The 16,818-nt window shown below is 37.4% G+C and overlaps 1 protein-coding gene and 2 long non-coding RNA genes across 3 annotated transcripts in view; 2 read left to right on the top strand and 1 right to left on the bottom strand.

The window, feature by feature from the left end:
- LOC105392845 (zinc finger protein 184-like) overlaps positions 1 to 16,818 on the top strand; it is a 342,691-nt gene that overhangs the window by 92,083 nt on the left and 233,790 nt on the right. The gene's annotated exons all lie outside the window — the stretch shown is intronic.
- Positions 1 to 16,818, top strand: part of LOC125489162 — a 232,846-nt gene that overhangs the window by 83,642 nt on the left and 132,386 nt on the right. The gene's annotated exons all lie outside the window — the stretch shown is intronic.
- LOC125489153 lies at positions 9,310 to 11,260 on the bottom strand. The gene is made up of 2 exons (XR_007266764.1): positions 10,914 to 11,260; positions 9,310 to 9,509 (listed from the first exon to the last, which is right to left on the bottom strand). It is a non-coding gene; the product is annotated as an uncharacterized LOC125489153 (long non-coding RNA).

The raw sequence follows: 16,818 nt of genomic DNA, 5'->3' as shown, positions 1-16,818 counted from the left end.
TTTACTTCCATCAGTATAAAATTTATAATAATCTCTATTAAGATCTAGAAATTGTAAAAGTTCTGTATTATTATTCTGTATTATTCACTGTGACATCTATTATTTTAATTTTGAATAGAAGATTGCTATAGGTATTTAAATACATTGGCCATAAAGGCCTAATACATATATTTGAGTATTTACTTTTAATTTCCAGGAGAATCTGAGACAAATTGGGACTTCTGTTGCGTAACAAATCATCACCTGAGGTCATAGGTGTTTGATGGACAGTTGAATTAGGTAAGATTTTTTTAATTATCTGTTGATTATTGGATGATACAAGTTTTAATGAAAATCTTTCAGCTAATAAAAGCCTTCGTATATTAAGAGGCATTACCATGGCTTCAATTTCCATTGCACGAATAGGAGTTGAGCACATAGCACCTAAAATAATTCTCAAAGCTCTGTTCTGAATAATATCTAACTTATTTACATGAGTACTATTCATATAAGCAAAGCAGCTGTAATCAAAATGACTTCTGACTATAGCTTTATATAGTACGGTCAGTGTCTTTGGGTCTGCACCCCAAGATACACCAGCTAAACATCTAAGAATATTTAAGCCTTTAAGGGCATTTTGAATTATATATGTCGCAGGCATCTGGTTTAATCTCCTGTTTGATTGAACCGCTAGCCCGTTCATTGGATGACGCTGCTTAGTTGAATGACTAGGCCGAACGTTGATTGCACAAGCGTCACAAAACGTCCAACTAGTTAGCTGACTTAAAATCAGTTTCAGTCAGGTGGTGAACAAAACAAATATGGCGTCTAACAGCTAACAGCTGACACAAAAAGCACCTATATTGTTCGTTTTTTGCAAATAAATTAGCTTTAAAGTGCGTTATTTGTGTTAAAATAGTGTGACAACATGGATTTACCTATTATTACGCCGCGGGCGGATAGTTTCAAAGAAAAAATTGTGGCGTAACTGGATAATTATAAACAACAATATTAAGGTACCTACGTTTATTGTTATTGTTTAGTTAATTTGTGAGATAAGAGCTTTGTAACATAGTATTTTTCTTGACTCTTGTCTGGTCATGTTCACCCTAACCAGACATTACAAAGTTGCTATACTATATCCCATTCAACGACTCCGCTAAATGACGTTCAGTCAAGACGTCGAACGTTACAATCAACGACTTGACGAGTTGTCCTTTAGTCATACAACTGAATAGCGCCATCCAATGAACGGGCTAGTGGTTCAGTCAAACAGGAGATTAAACCAGATGCCTGCGACATATACATAATGTGTTGTTTGAATGTCAATTTATTATCTATGATAACACCTAAAAACTTGTGACAGCTAGCTGTTGAGATCTCTACATCATTGTACATAACTGCATCATTGTTGGAGTCCTTACTAAATATTATTACTTTACTTTTATTAGGATTTATTTTAAGTTTCAATCTACCGCTATAATAATGATGTAATTGTGTTAAGGCACTATTTAAATTATGTATTGCTACATCCACATTAACATTCATACTGTATAATACTAGATCATCCGCAAATTGCAGTATATTTACAAACTTATTATTTACATATTTACATATCTCACTTGTGTATAAATTATACAACAATGGCGATAAAGTTGCACCTTGCATTGTGCCTTTAGAGGCAGTTTTTGGTCCATATAAGTTATTATTATGCTTTACATATAAAACTCTATCAATCAAAAAATTATAAATCCATTTACATAGGATACCGGGAATACCCAGCCCTGATAACACTTTTACAAGTATACTTGGTTGGACATTGTCAAATGCACCTTGTACATCTAGGAAAGCACACACAGCACTAACTTTATTATGTTTTGCATTTTCCAGATCTGAGATAAGGGAGACGAAACTGTCAGCACAACTTCTGCCTTTTCTGAAGCCATATTGAACATTGGGAATCAAGCCATTTGACTCAACAAACCAATCAAGACGAGTTTTAATCATATTTTCAAATATTTTACCTAAACATGAAGAGAGAGAAATGGGTCTATATGAATTTGGATCTTCTGGAGGCTTATCTTGTTTTAAAACAGGAATAACACATTGAGTCTTCCAAGATTGTGGGATTATTTGATTCACCCAAAGACTATTAAGTATATTTAAAAATAATTTCTGCACTGAAGTATCTAACTTTTTTATAAGAATATAAGGAAAATCATCTAATCCAGGTGATGTATTCTTTCGCGAGTTCAAACTATTTTCAAATTCGTGGAAAGTAAATTTTTGTATAAGAAAACTTGATTTAATGTCTGAATTATGAAGATCAAAATAGGTATTTAATTCATGAATGTGTAAGCCGGTTTCTGTTAACTTATCAAAAAATCCATCAATGAATTCGTCTGAATAAGATTTATTGGAAGCTTTTCTATGTTTAAACATTTTAATGTAATTCCATATTTTACTTATCGGTGTAGTTCTATTAAAACTGTTACATAGTCTACTCCATCCATTTTTCTTTTCTTCTGATATTGTTCTTTTTTTAATAGCATTTAATCTTTGATATTTACAAAATTTTCTATTGTAGGATTACTTCTATAATTAAAGCTTCATAAGAGTCTGTAACACTTTTTTCACATCTATCATTCCACCAAGGAGCTGGTAGTTTACTTTTGTATGAGCTATGTTTTGTAAATTTCCTAACGCATTCTTCTTTAAGAGAGTTTAACTTGTTACAAAAATATTCATAAGTTTCTAAAGGATTATCACTATTAATGGTAAAATTTGTAAAAAAGGACTTAGAAAGTTCGTGGTATTTTTGCCAGTTTGCTTTACTGTACATAAATTTATCTATTGGAGGATTTATTTGATATCTATCAATTGAAAGTGCAATAGTAATGATCACAGGAAAGTGGTAGCTACCCATATTGTCATCGTGAACAGTCCAATCACACAAGGGTGCAATGGCTGAGCTGGTAAAAGCGACATCTATAGCCGACGGGTTTCGATTAGGATAATTAATAGTAGTAAAATTACCATCGTTAAGGATACATAAATCTAATTCATCTATAACATTGTATAATTGTTGTCCTCGTCCTTTAGTGGATAAGCACCCAAAAGCAATATGGTGAGCATTAAAATCACCTGATACTAAAATAGGTTTAGGCAGATATCTAATTAAATTACGTAATTTATTAATTCTAATATGACTACTTGTAGGTGGACAATATACACATAATAGAGTTAGTTCTCCACATCCTGTAGAAATTGATATAGCTATTGTTTGAATATCTTCGTAAAAGACAGTGTTAATTAATTTGTATTTGATATAAGGACGAATTAAGATGGCAACACCACCATGCTCATTTTTTGCATTTTTTAAATGAAGATTGTAACCGGGTATTGAAATATGTTGGTTCTCCTTAAACCATGTTTCATTTAAAAGGCAAATATCAAGATTTTTTTCCTGTAGAAATTTGATAAGTAACGGCTTTTTGTTATTTAAACTTTGAATATTAAATTGAGCTATTTTGAGTTGTGTTATGTTCAAGTTATTATCCATATTAGGTTAGGTTTTTAAATAATAATTCTTTGATAAATGACGAAGTTATAGGATTATCGTCGCTCTTATTACCCAGTTGTATTAGGGTGCTCACTATGACGTTAACTAGGTCATCATTGTTGATTAGCTGCGTCTTTAAGTCAACAGCCTTAGGCGAAAAGTCTTGTGAGACAGGTTCGTTACCTTTTTGTTTATTTTTATTTACATTGTTAGATACACTTTGTACAGACTTGTTTACATTCTTATTATTAAACTTATTACTATTTACATTTTGAGTTTTATTTACAGCTGGTAGAGGTGGGAAGTTTACTTCAAGTTCTAGTTGTTTGCTGGCAGCAGCGCTAGCATATGTGATTTTGCTCTTTTTTTCCATAATCTTTTTTAATTTAATTGGGCATGACTTTGAAATAGCCAAATGAGGCCCGCTGCAATTACAGCAGCGAACCTCATCCGGTGTGCTGCATTCTTTGTAATGGTGCTCACCAGCACAGCAGCTGCAGCGCTGCTTGCCATTGCACACTTTTGCCGAATGGTTGAACTTAAAGCACCTAAAACATTGCTGTAGTGGTGGTATGTAGTCAAATACTCTATAAGAAAATAGGTCATATTGGACATGGTCTGGTAGACAGTTTGACAGAAATGTCAAACTGACTGTTTGCAGTGGGATCCTTTCTTGCCCTACTTTTTTGGTAAATCGCCTTATTGCAATGATCTCACTTGTGCTTGAGAGCTTGTTGTACAGCTCTTTGTTGGATATGTTCGTTGGTACAAATCGAATTATTCCAGTTTTCTCAATCTGAGCCGCTGGAATATAGGCCCTTAATTGGTGTTTAGCCAGGAATGTAGCGTTGGTAATGAAGTTATTCGCATTGTTGGATTGTTTGAAAACAGCCGCAATTTTGTTAGCGTTAACTCGGTGAATGCCAATTACCCCCTTAATGTCCGTCGTGAATATATGGTTCAGATATATTGGACTTTTGTTTCCCAATTTGTCCTTTTTATCCGCACTTTCAACAAACACTTTGAACTCAACGTTTGTAGAATTGTCTGGATATAGTCTTACATAGTTTTGTTTTAAAAATGGACTGTACGAATTATTGTCTACATCCTCACCGCCGCCGCTACTCTCCGCAGGTCTCTTTTTTTTATTTACACTGGCACTACTCGGGTCCCCTTCATTTCCATCCATTTTATATACATTTATTCACAATATTCACACTTAATTTACAATATTTATAATAAAATTTAAATTTTTGAAAATAAAATTTAAAATAGGCGCCCTTTCTCTTTCCCGCCAAAAAAGAAAAGTCTGCCACAATCAATCTTATCTGTTCCGATGGTCAAAATGAGTACTAACGTGACGTCCATTGTCAAACGTCATTTCATACTCTGTGCGTTATTGCGTTATTTGAGTTGTCAATTTCTGCGAAGAGGCTGACGCTACGTTATTTGATTTGTTTTGTGATTTTCTGGGTGAAATAATGCCTAAAGCGCTGAAAAGTGATGCAAGAAAAGTAATACTAGATATAAATCGTGGTATAACTGGCATGTGTCAGTAACTGGCACTTTGACTATAAAACTAAATATATTAAGCTTTTGGATATAGTTAGACCATCTTTGATGTGTTTACAGCAATCTCCAATTATTAATTGATATTATAGTTTAATTTTACGCCGCTAGGTGGATATTTTCCGGCGCTGGAAATTATCTCAGTCAAAGCGGTGAAGATCGCCAAAAAAATGCACGTGCGTTAAGTTTTTCTTAAGGAGACACCAAAATTTGTATGGCCTGTTTTCGCGAAAATAAATAAGTTTTTGATAGTGTGACAATAACAAGGAAGTAGGGGAAGGTCTAAACAATATCATAATAGCCCGATTCACTGTGATTTTAGTTGCTTTTGAGTTATATTTGAGGGTGCTAGTTACTGAAATGTAATTTATATCTTCACTTAGTAACTGGCACCCCCCTGCCAGTTACTAATATTTTGGGTTTTGTGATTTTAAGCTATTTTATACCTTCTATCGACAGAAAATACGATTTAAAGTGCACTGTAAAAACCCCCAGTGTCTAGGCAGCTTTGTTTCAGTAACTGGCACGGGGCTGCCAGTTACTAATCTTCATACATTTTTTTTACCCACCAATAACTGGCACTTACTGGTGCGGTAAACATTTCTTTCATGTTTCTTTTCAGAAAAATGACTAAAATCAAGGCAATCTACAGTAGTCTGTAATTGTCCACTGCTGGACCTCTCACCAGCAGTGACATTGCACTCTGTTCTCGACCTTCCTCATCCAACCACTACCGGTCAGCTTTATAAGGTCGTTGGTCCAGCTGGCCCGAAGGTATCCGCCGCTACCCTTGCCTGTTCGTGGTCTCCACTCTAGAGCGCGTTTGCCCCACTGGTCATCGGTTCTTCGGCAGCTATGGCCGGCCTAATGCCACTTGAGCATACAGAATTTAAGAGCTGTATCGGTTACTCAAGTTCTATTACGGGTACCTTATTTCTGATATGGTCCTTCAAAGAAGCACCAATCTTTCCAATGCCCGCTGATCGATTTTGAATCTGTGGACCAGTCCAACCGTCAGTATCCACGTCTATGATCCATTCGTCATCACCAGTAAGACGCATTGACTGAAGACCTTTGGCTTCAGGAATTTTATGTGAAAATTTGTCAAATCTTCCCTTATGCAGTCCAATCCAGTAATACATATTTTGTTTTATGCACCTTACAGCTTCGTTTTCAAAGTTCCTTCTGCCTAGTCGAATACTGTCCAAGGTAGACATAATATACTGTTGCATGCATGTTACAACGAGGGAATTCCAGAACTGCCCAGGTCTAAATGGAATCAAAGGCTTTCTTATAGTCCTTGAAGAACTTGATAGAAACACGGTTCGTGATGACCTTATAAAACAGCTTGAAAACATGACTTATAAACAAAATTGGTTAAAGAGCTTCTGAAGCTGTTAGAGGATAGTAATAGCTTTCAGAAGAGCTATACTAATTCTGTCTTTACCCAGAGCATATGAAGCTGAAAGCCGTAGAAACCTTCAATTTCCGCAAGAAATTTCAGCTTAGAGGCAACTATACTACCGTCAGCAGTCTTCAACTTAGCCAGGTCACTTCTCCCAAGCTGCTGAATGAATACATCAAGGTCCCCAAGCATTTGCTTTCTCCATTTCCGTTTCCAAATCCAAGGGTTTCTCGATTTGTTGCATTCATATGGACCCACGATTCGTCGCATACTTGTACTGTCATTTTGTCGTAGAAGTCGACCATTACAACGGTGATTTTGAGTCTTACCGGTACAGAACCTAGACAGGTAATTGTACATTACCTAATATCAAATATACTATTGATTTTAGAGTACTTATTGACCTAATTGCATGATTTTTTAAAAGGTGCCAGTTACTGAAACATCATGTGACAGTTACTAATTTTTACTGCCAGTTACTAGGTTTTTTGGGGGTAGTGGATATAAACTTCATTAAAATCGAATATTATTCATATATCTTTACCATTTATGCCTATAATTGTTCGTCATCTTATTGCCAGTAATTCAAGCCTACCGGTGCTTAAATCAGGCCAATACTTTATTTTTAATATATTTTTTTGTGTTGCTAGTCGCTTAAACTGCCAGTTACTAGTACTTTTACCCTATACCTATTGGCTTTTATGCAGGAAGAATAACGTATTCAGGCACCTTTAATTCCTTTTGAAAAATTGGAAGAACGAGTTGCAGCGGCTACAGGTTAGTGTTGCCAAATATGACGAATAATTTTACCCATATACTCACATGTAATTTTATTAATATTTTCCCGAGAGACCCGTACCCCAGCAGTGGGGACGGGATGGGTCGTGTAAGGTTCACTGTGAAAGTATCCTAAATTAGGTATTATTTCACAATATTAATTCATATTTTAATTGATTCTATTATGTTACGAGGAATAGTGGCAACACCGCTCTTGAGGGAGACTGACATTTGATTGACAGAAGGGAATAGATGTCAGGCATTGACAAAAGAATAAAGAGAGGACATGCCATCGCTCGCAGGACCGAGGCTTGATAATTCCTGGAAAGAGTCCTGGGACGCATCCAGTAATATTAAAGGTAAGTAGTTATTACTCCTTAATCCAACCACACATTCCCAAAAGGCCATGGTTTTTTAGAGCAAGACTTCTAGATAAACCGTCAACCTCGACAATCTGCAGACTCCGCCTTGGTCATGCGTGCACGCCTGTGCACCTGGCTAGGATTCGGGTGCGTGATAGTTCTGTGTGTGACTGCGGCACCAGCGAAGGATCTGTTGACCACCTCTTCTTTGAATGTCCCAACCTACAAACCTCCCTCTATGATTTCCTCCCTCCCTCTATCCCAAGACCTGTAAATATCAATTACCTACTAACACTTGTACATACTCCAATCGCTAACATCCTGTACAAATTCCTCAAAACTAACAATATTAAACTATAAATTTGTTTGTGTTCACTATATATACTAAAATTTTACTAACCCTATATTTGTGATGTCCTTGTATAAATTGTGTACGTCTGTTTCAGGTATTAATCTTGTAAATATCTCTAAATCACCACCGTAAAGACAGTTAAAAACATTGTGTGTATCTCAACACTATCGTAATTGGCCGGATTTGTTGTGTTAGTCACACACGACATATAGCCACAAACAAGATTGAAGTTGAGGACATGCCATATCAACGAAAAAAATGCGCTTACCTAAACTTTGGTGTCAATTAAAATGGCGGCTTTTTTCTTGAAAAATGGAAACAAACAAATTGTTTGACAGCTGAAGTACCTTGTGTTTGGATGTCAATCTTGGTCAATCAACATGGCGACCGATCGCAATGTTGTAATTTTAGGCAAAGACAAAACTACTGTTGTCCTTTTTTACGTACGATAACACCAATAAGTTAAAAAGAGACGACGATATATTTTTAAGTACCGATTTTTATGCCAAGTCCTCTTTATTCTTTTGTCAATGATGTCAGGCGAGATGTCAGAAAAAGGAGGCAATTGGGTTTTTGCAATGACCAAAAAAAAAAAAGAGGACATGCCCTATCCACGAAAAAAAAAAAAAAAAAAAACGCGAAAAAAAAGCGCGGGAACCATTGAAAAGACCAGGCGGGATTTTTGAATAATTTATTAATAATATTAATTAAAACTACTGCAAATACGTAAATTACTAATAAAACCAATAAAAAGTTTGTTACATACACAATAAACTAAAAAATAGCAATGGGGAAGGTGAGAACAAGAAAAAAAAGGAAGAAGGATGATGAGGGTGAAAAGTCCGACGTCGATACGACGTCCTCCGAATCAGAGGTCGAAGTTTTGGATATTTCAAAACCTTACTTAGTTACAGATTACAAGAGGCGTTACCCAGAGGATTCCGGAGCTGCAGAATTTGTAGTTTTCGTAGAGTCGTCTAATGCGGAGATGCCCATCGGAACCAGAGACCTTATGTCCATATCGAGTTGCATTAAACGATTCAATAAAGGGGTAAAATACTTAAGATCGATGAACAAATTTAAAATTGCAATTTATTTTGAAAAGGCCAGCCTTGCAAATGCCTTTCTGAATAACTCCACGTTTCTAAAGCATTATCAATTTAAGGCTAACATTCCAGCACAAAGCACAGAAATTACTGGTATTATTAAAAATGTGCCTACCAACCTGACTAACAAAAAAATCTTCACCATGCTGTCTAGTTACAAGAAGATCATATCTGTAAGGAGATTTACAAAGAGGACAAAGATTGACAACAATTTTATTCTACAGCCCCTGCAGACTGTAGCCATCACCTTCGCGACGTCAGTACTTCCAGACTACGTCGACTTGGACGGGTGGCGGCATGATATTTCAGCGTATGTTCCTCCAGTCAAGCAATGTTTCCGGTGTCTCAGGTATGGCCATTTAGCAAAGTTTTGTAAGAACTCGGAACGCTGCTCCATCTGTAAAGAAGAGCACTCTTTCAAAGTATGCACAACACCTATTGAAAAGGCAAAATGCTTCCACTGCGATGGCAATCATGTCAGTATCTCAGCACAGTGTCCAATCAAACAAAAAAAAAATCAGGAAAACAGACAGAAAGTTAAGCCACCATCATTTGCTGACATATTCAATAATGAAAGTTTCCCCCCTCTAGGTCCAAAGAAGCCTCTTGATCTTCTGTCTTTATTGACAAGGCACTAAACCTTTTAGTGCAAAGCATCATAAAAATGATAACATTAAATAAGACCCAAGATACCCCAATATCTTCTAAAAATGTGTTAGAAGTATTGAATGATATTTGCAACCCCAGTGAAACAAAAAATATTAGTTCCAATTCACAAACAAATTAAAGATTGTACAGTGGAATGCTCAAAGTTTGCTATGTAATCGACATATTTTTACAAAATTTTTGTATGATAATAATATTGATATAGCTTTAGTTTGCGAAACATGGCTTAAGCCTACACAACGCTTAAATATTAAAGGATACTCAATAGAACGCAATGATTGTGGTAATAAACATAATGGTGTTGCCATAGTCATTCGCAGTAGTATAAAATATAATAGATTAAATACATATTATGATGACTCACTCCAAAATATAACAATTAAAATAATATATAATAATAGCTCTCTCACCTTAGTTAGTATGTATATGTCGCAGGCAACTGGTTTAATCTCCTGTTTGATTGAACCACTAGCCCGTTCATTGGATGGCGCTATTCAGTTGTATGACTAAAGGACAACTCGTCAAGTCGTTGATTGTAACGTTCGACGTCTTGACTGAACGTCATTCAGCGAAGTCGTTGAATGGGATATAGTATAGCAACTTCGTAATGTCTGGTTAGGGTGAACAACACCAGACAAGAGTCAACAAAAAGACTATGTTACAAAGCTCTTATCTCACAAATTAACTAAACAATAACAATAAACGTACCTTCATATTGTTGTTCATAATTATCCAGTATCGCCACTTTTTTTCTTTGAAACTATCCGCCCGCGGCGTAATAATAGGTAAATCCATGTTGTCACACAATTTTAACACAAATAACGCACTTAAAAGCTAATTTATTTGCAAAAAACTAACAATATAGGTGCTTTTTGTGTCAGTTGTTAGCTGTTAGACGCCATATTTGTTTTATTCACCACCTGACTGATTTTAAGTCAGCTAACTAGTTGGACGTTTTGTGACGCTTGTACAATCAACGTTCGGCCTAGTCATACAACTGAACAGCGTCATCCAATGAACGGGCTAGTGGTTCAATCAAACAGAAGATTAAACCAGTTGCCTGCGACATATATACCAACAAATTGCACGCCATCTTTTAAAAAAAATAAGTTAGTAAATTTAATTGATTCCTTACCTAAACCATGTTTTGTATCAGGCGATTTTAATGCTCATCACACCATTTGGGGCTGTCAATCCGTCAGTGCTCGTGGAAGAGATGTCCTCTATAAATGATTGCAATTTAGTTTTATTAAATGACACTTCACCAACCACAGTAGGAACAAATATCTGGAGACCAAATGGTTTAGATTTGACAATAGTTAGTCCTTCTATAGCTCTTAATTGTAACTGGACAGTTCATGATGATCCCCTGGGAAGTTATCATCTACCCACAATAACAGATATTCTATATAATACAGTTAGCGATCCATCTTTAAACAACTTTACTTCTCAAGATTACATAAAAGAAGTAATAAGACCAAACTTAGTCTAATAAATTGGGCAAATTACTCAAAGCTAGCCAATAATTTAATTAAAGAATTTAATGTTAATTGTTCCGATCCTTTACAGTCGTACTATGACTTCTGTACCATTTTAAATAAAGTGGTAGATCTATCTATGTTTAGAACTAAATCCCATAATGTAAATAATAAGAGTAAGCCAGCAGGAAACCATCCTAAATATCGATATTCTCCTCTTCCATGGTGGAATGAAAAGTGTGCTAATGCTGTGCAAAAAAGTAAAGAAGCATTTATTGCATTCAAACAGGATCCTAGTGAATCAAATTATATTAATTTTAAAAAGTTTCAGGCTGAGAAAAAACTAATTATTAAGTTAGAGAGAACAGATAGTTGGAATAAATATTGTTCAGACTTAAATAGATCAACTCCTATTTCAAAGATCTGGCAATCTATGCGTAAATTTAATAAATCTTACAGTAAAAATACCAAACTCCATAACAATAGTGAATCATCTTGGATTAATAACTTCTTAAGAAAATATACACCTGATTTTGTCTCACAACCACTGCATTTAAATAATACCTCAATTAACCCCACCAATAGTTACATTAATAATCCTTTCACTTTAGATGAATTAAAAGCAGCAATTAAATCACGTAGAGACACCACCTTTGGCTTAGATTGCATTTCATACAAAATGTTACAGAATATTAATACAGATGGTCTACACAAATTTTTACACATTTTAAATTTACTTTGGGATAAATCAATAATTCCTAAAGAATGGAAGCAAGATTGCTTGGTTCCAGTTCTTAAAGCAGAAAAAGACCCAAATGATGCAGATTCTTACCGACCAATAGCTTTAACATCCTGTTCAGGCAAACTCTTTGAGCAACTAATAAAACAGCGTCTTGAGTTTTATATTGAAAGTAACTAGTTACTTGCTGCCCTTGCGTCCCCCGCACCCCGGCAACTTAACTGAGGGCTAGGTGTGTTTTTCATAACCGATTGAGCAGTGAAATCGTCATTTGTACGGTGCGGAGCTAGTGCAGCGCGTATACCGCTAGGTGGCGACTCTCTCGCGGTACACAAATTCGCGTTTACTCGCCGCTATTCTAACGGAGTAAACCACCCAACCATGCGGGTCAGCATGGAGACGGGGAGTTGAGCGCAACGTCTAGTGTATTGTTCCTCTGTGGGAATGTGTCTGACTATGCGGGGCTGCGGGGGGCGCGGGGTCCTCACTAACTCTAGTAGGAAAGTAGTAACTAAGAAGATTTAATATCATTCCACTTAAGGCAGGCTTCATGCAGGATTAGGTATGATCTAGGTACAACAATACAATACAATACATTACAATCGCACATGACAATCCGAACCGTCATATCTTGCAAAATCGCATTTTTTTTTATTACATTTTTCCATTCTACAGATCATTCTCTACAATCTGGTAAAACAGTCATATCTGTAGCTCATTTCTGGGCCGAGATAGGTATGGACCTATACGACTGTCTAGCCTGTTGTGATGCACTAGACATAGTAGTTCCGCAAAGTGCTTCCGGATTGATCTTACATTAATGTGAAGAAAGTTTAAGTTAGATTTATTAGAGACAATATCTGTTAACCATTTTTTTACGTTCGTATATCTTGTTGATTCTTCTATATTAATATAATGAAGCTCTTTTATTTGGCATTGATTAACCATTCAACATGAATTATATATGTACTATGGGTCTATGTAGGTAGGTAGATCTATGCGTATTGTAATTTAGGTATTTTTAGGAGTTGTTTTTGTTTTGATTAGAGTTTTTTGTTACTATGTTGTTTATGTCCGCTGAGCAGTTTACAACATGGGTACGAGACTGCTCATCAGTTTTGCATAGAATGCGCCCTTTGTTGACCCAAACGAATTTCAATAGGTTTTCCTTTACTTTTTGCTTTGCTTGCCATAGCAGCTCTCGGTTATATTTAGTGAGGTCCTCATTGATAATATAGATGGGTGAGGTGGAGCTGTCTGGGTAGATATCTAAGTTCGACCTTATTTTGCGGCGGTTTTTTATCCATTCTTCCTGGGCGGCTTCGTTGCGAAGTTTAACAATGATATTAGCGGGTAGTTTCGCGGCTCCGGGTTTCGCTTGGTTACTGCGTAGGCGCCAGGCTCGTTCCACTTCGCTCATGCTTACTTCTAACTTTTTTGCAACTAGACCGATAACTTCCTTAATATTTTCATTATCCCTTTGCTCAAGTCCAACTATTTCGACATTTTTTCCCCTTTCGGCCTGCTCCAGGTGTCGGACGCGGGTTTCTAGGGCTTCGTTGGTGGTTTCTAAATGCACGCATCGATTTTTCAGGTCCTGCAGTCTATTGTTTGTGGTCTTCAATGCGTCCAGTGTTTCTTTGTGCTGGTGAAGCAGTTCATCGTATTTCTCAGCATAAAATTTAGTATTCCGCTCGATGTCAACTACTATCTCCATCTTTTTATTTAGCTCCTTTAGCAAAGACTCAATGGTCACATTCTTGGGGTCCAAGTCAAAGAAGGCCTTCACGTTGGTTGGGGTCCTGGGTGACGCGCAAGCGCCACAATGGCCCGTGCGCGCGCTATTGGCCGGGTCTTGGATGCACGCTCTGTGGAATATTCCACCACAGCTCCCTTTGCAATGAAACAGTTCATCCTTTTTAGATGGGAATCTATTACACTTTTTGCACTGCATCTCCACACGTTAACTATTTAACTATCGTTCGCGAGTTGACCGGTGCGTACGTAAACTGGTTATCAGTATAAAGAACGCGTCGTGCCTGCATAAGCGCTAGCGAGCTACTGAGCCAATGTAGTATAGAGTATGTGAATGTCAAACCTAACCTCCTATGTACTGACATTGATGATACAAAAACTTTAGTGAGCAATAATTTATCAGAATCTGACAGAATAGTCCCTCAAGTTTACAGCAACAGAATAAAACTGAATAGCGGAATAGATGTGAACAGTATCCTAGAATTAGACTATAATGACATTAAGAAGGAGGACATGTGTTATGATACTGAACCAGATGCAGTGATCACAATCAACTCTTATGGAGAAAATAGCAGGAGAATAACAATCATGGAAAAGTATTTACATGTGAATGTAGTGCTTACAGACTGTTATACATCTCTATTGAATACTAACTGTTACTGTGCTCAGTGTGCAGTGTTGTTCCCCACCACTGAAGCATATAGTGAACATTACACGAGCACACACACCAAGACCACTAACTTGACAAAAGTCTCCGCTTCTCTTGTGACTTGTAATCAAATTATTTACACATGTGAGAAGTCTTTTGTGTGTGATACATGCAAGAAAACATACAAAAATAAAAGTCATTTGAAGCGGCACATGTTAGTTCACACGGGCAAAAGGCCATTCCAGTGTGACCTTTGCTCGAAAACATATAACCAAAGTAATCATTTGAAGACACACAAGTTACTTCACACTGGAGAAAAACCATTCAAGTGTGAAACTTGCAAGAAAACTTTCGACCGCATAAGTAATTTGAAAATTCACATGTTAACTCACAGTGGCAAAAAGCCGTTCGAATGTGAAACATGCAAGAAAAAGTTCATGCGAATGAATTACTTGAAAATGCACAGGTCACTTCATACTCGTGAAAAGGTATTCGAGTGTGGTACTTGCAAGAAAACATTTAGGCACTACACCACACTGAAAAGACACAAGTTAATTCACACTGGCGAAAAGCCATTCCAATGTGACATTTGCAAAAAACTCTTTAACCAAAGAAGTGCTTTGAATAGACACAAGTTACTTCATACCGCAGCACAGCCATATGATTCTGAGGGAGTCTGACAACAATGTGAGATCCGGGAAACATGAGGAAACATAGTACAAACCACATTTCACAAAACTTAATGATGACATTACCAAACTTGTACATTTATGAAGTTGCAGTATTCGTCAAATCGAATTTAATTACATTTGGGGTCAATTCAGACGTACCACAACCACACCACAGCCACAACCACGCCGTGTGGTCGGGCGTATATTTTGTATTGACAATGAATAATCCAATGCACACGTGCCACATTTTGCCGTTGTTATCGACCACCTGTGTTATACATATGCACATCGCAACCACATCGCGGCGGCCCCGCGGCCACCTCCTCTCCCTATTAAACTGCATACGATCACGTGGTTACCACATCGCAACGACAGCGACAACACAACCACATCGACATTTTGTCGCTGCCACATCATCATCAGCCAATAATCATCCACTGCTGGACATATGCCTCTCCCAAGGAGCTCCACAACACTCGGTCCTCGGCCTTCCTCTTCCAACCACTACCCGCCACACGCCTAAGGTCGTCAGTCCAGCGGGCAGGAGGGCGTCCCACTCTGCGTTTGCCTGTTCGTGGTCTCCACTCGAGAACTCGTCTACCCCAACGGTTATCGGTTCTTCGGCAGATATGACCAGCCCACTGCCACTTCAGCTTGCATATTTTGACAGCTATGTCGGTAACCTTAGTCCCCTGACGGATAACCTCATTTCTGATACGATCCATCAGAGAAACCCCAAGCATAGCTCTCTCCATAGCACGCTGAGCGACTTTAAATCGGTGGACCAGTCCTACCGTCAGTGTCCACGTCTCTGCACCATACGTCATCACTGGCAGGACGCACTGGTTGAAGACTTTTGTCTTCAGGCTCTGAGGAATGGCCGAGGAGAATATGTGACGAAGTTTCCCGAATGCAGCCCAACCCAGTTGGATGCGCCTTGCAGCCTCCTTGTCGTAGTTGCTTCTGCCTAGCCGAATAGTCTGCCCGAGGTAGACATATTCTTGCACAACTTCGACTGTTGCCTCACCAACGGCGACCGGCTCCGGTTTGATGTGAGCATTGTACATGACTTTCGTCTTGTCCAAGTTCATACCGAGGCCTACACGTCGGGAAGCAGCATTTAGAATTTAGAGTTCCTGCGGAGATTCTGCCATAATAACGATGTCGTCCGCGAAGCGGAGGTGTGACATGTACTCGCCATTTATACATATGCCATGTCCTTTCCAGTCCAACGTCTTAAAGACATCTTCCAATGCATTGGTGAACAGTTTGCGCTGCCACAACGCAACTGCAAAAAGCCTCTGCCACACTATTCACACGTAACCACAGATTGACCACATTATGTCGCTGCGACGTGGTGTGGTTGTGGTACGTGTGAATTGACGGTTACAACGTCCAAGAGTAGAAGGCACGAACATAAACTATGTGCATTCTCGAGGAGGACAGCTCTCTTCGATAATAGTATATTTGGAATGTCTACAAAAATCTTTAACCACTTACCGCAAGTTATAAGAGAGACGAATAACATGCTTCAGTTTAAAAATCAATTTAAAAAACTTCTAGTATTAAAGTCATGTTATAATCTACGTGAATTTTTTGCTTACAATTTATAAAATAATAATATATATGACTAGCTTTAAATTATGTAATTTTATTTGTAATGGTATGCATGAACCAAATACTGATGTGATAATTTATTTATTTATTACAATAATATAAGTAAGTACTAAGAACATAATTTTATGCAT

Source organism: Plutella xylostella, chromosome 11 (assembly GCF_932276165.1).
Source record: "Plutella xylostella chromosome 11, ilPluXylo3.1, whole genome shotgun sequence".
Taxonomy (NCBI): domain Eukaryota; kingdom Metazoa; phylum Arthropoda; class Insecta; order Lepidoptera; family Plutellidae; genus Plutella; species Plutella xylostella.
The sequence above is the reverse complement of the archived record's forward strand: the minus strand, read 5'-3'. Positions and strand labels throughout refer to the sequence as shown.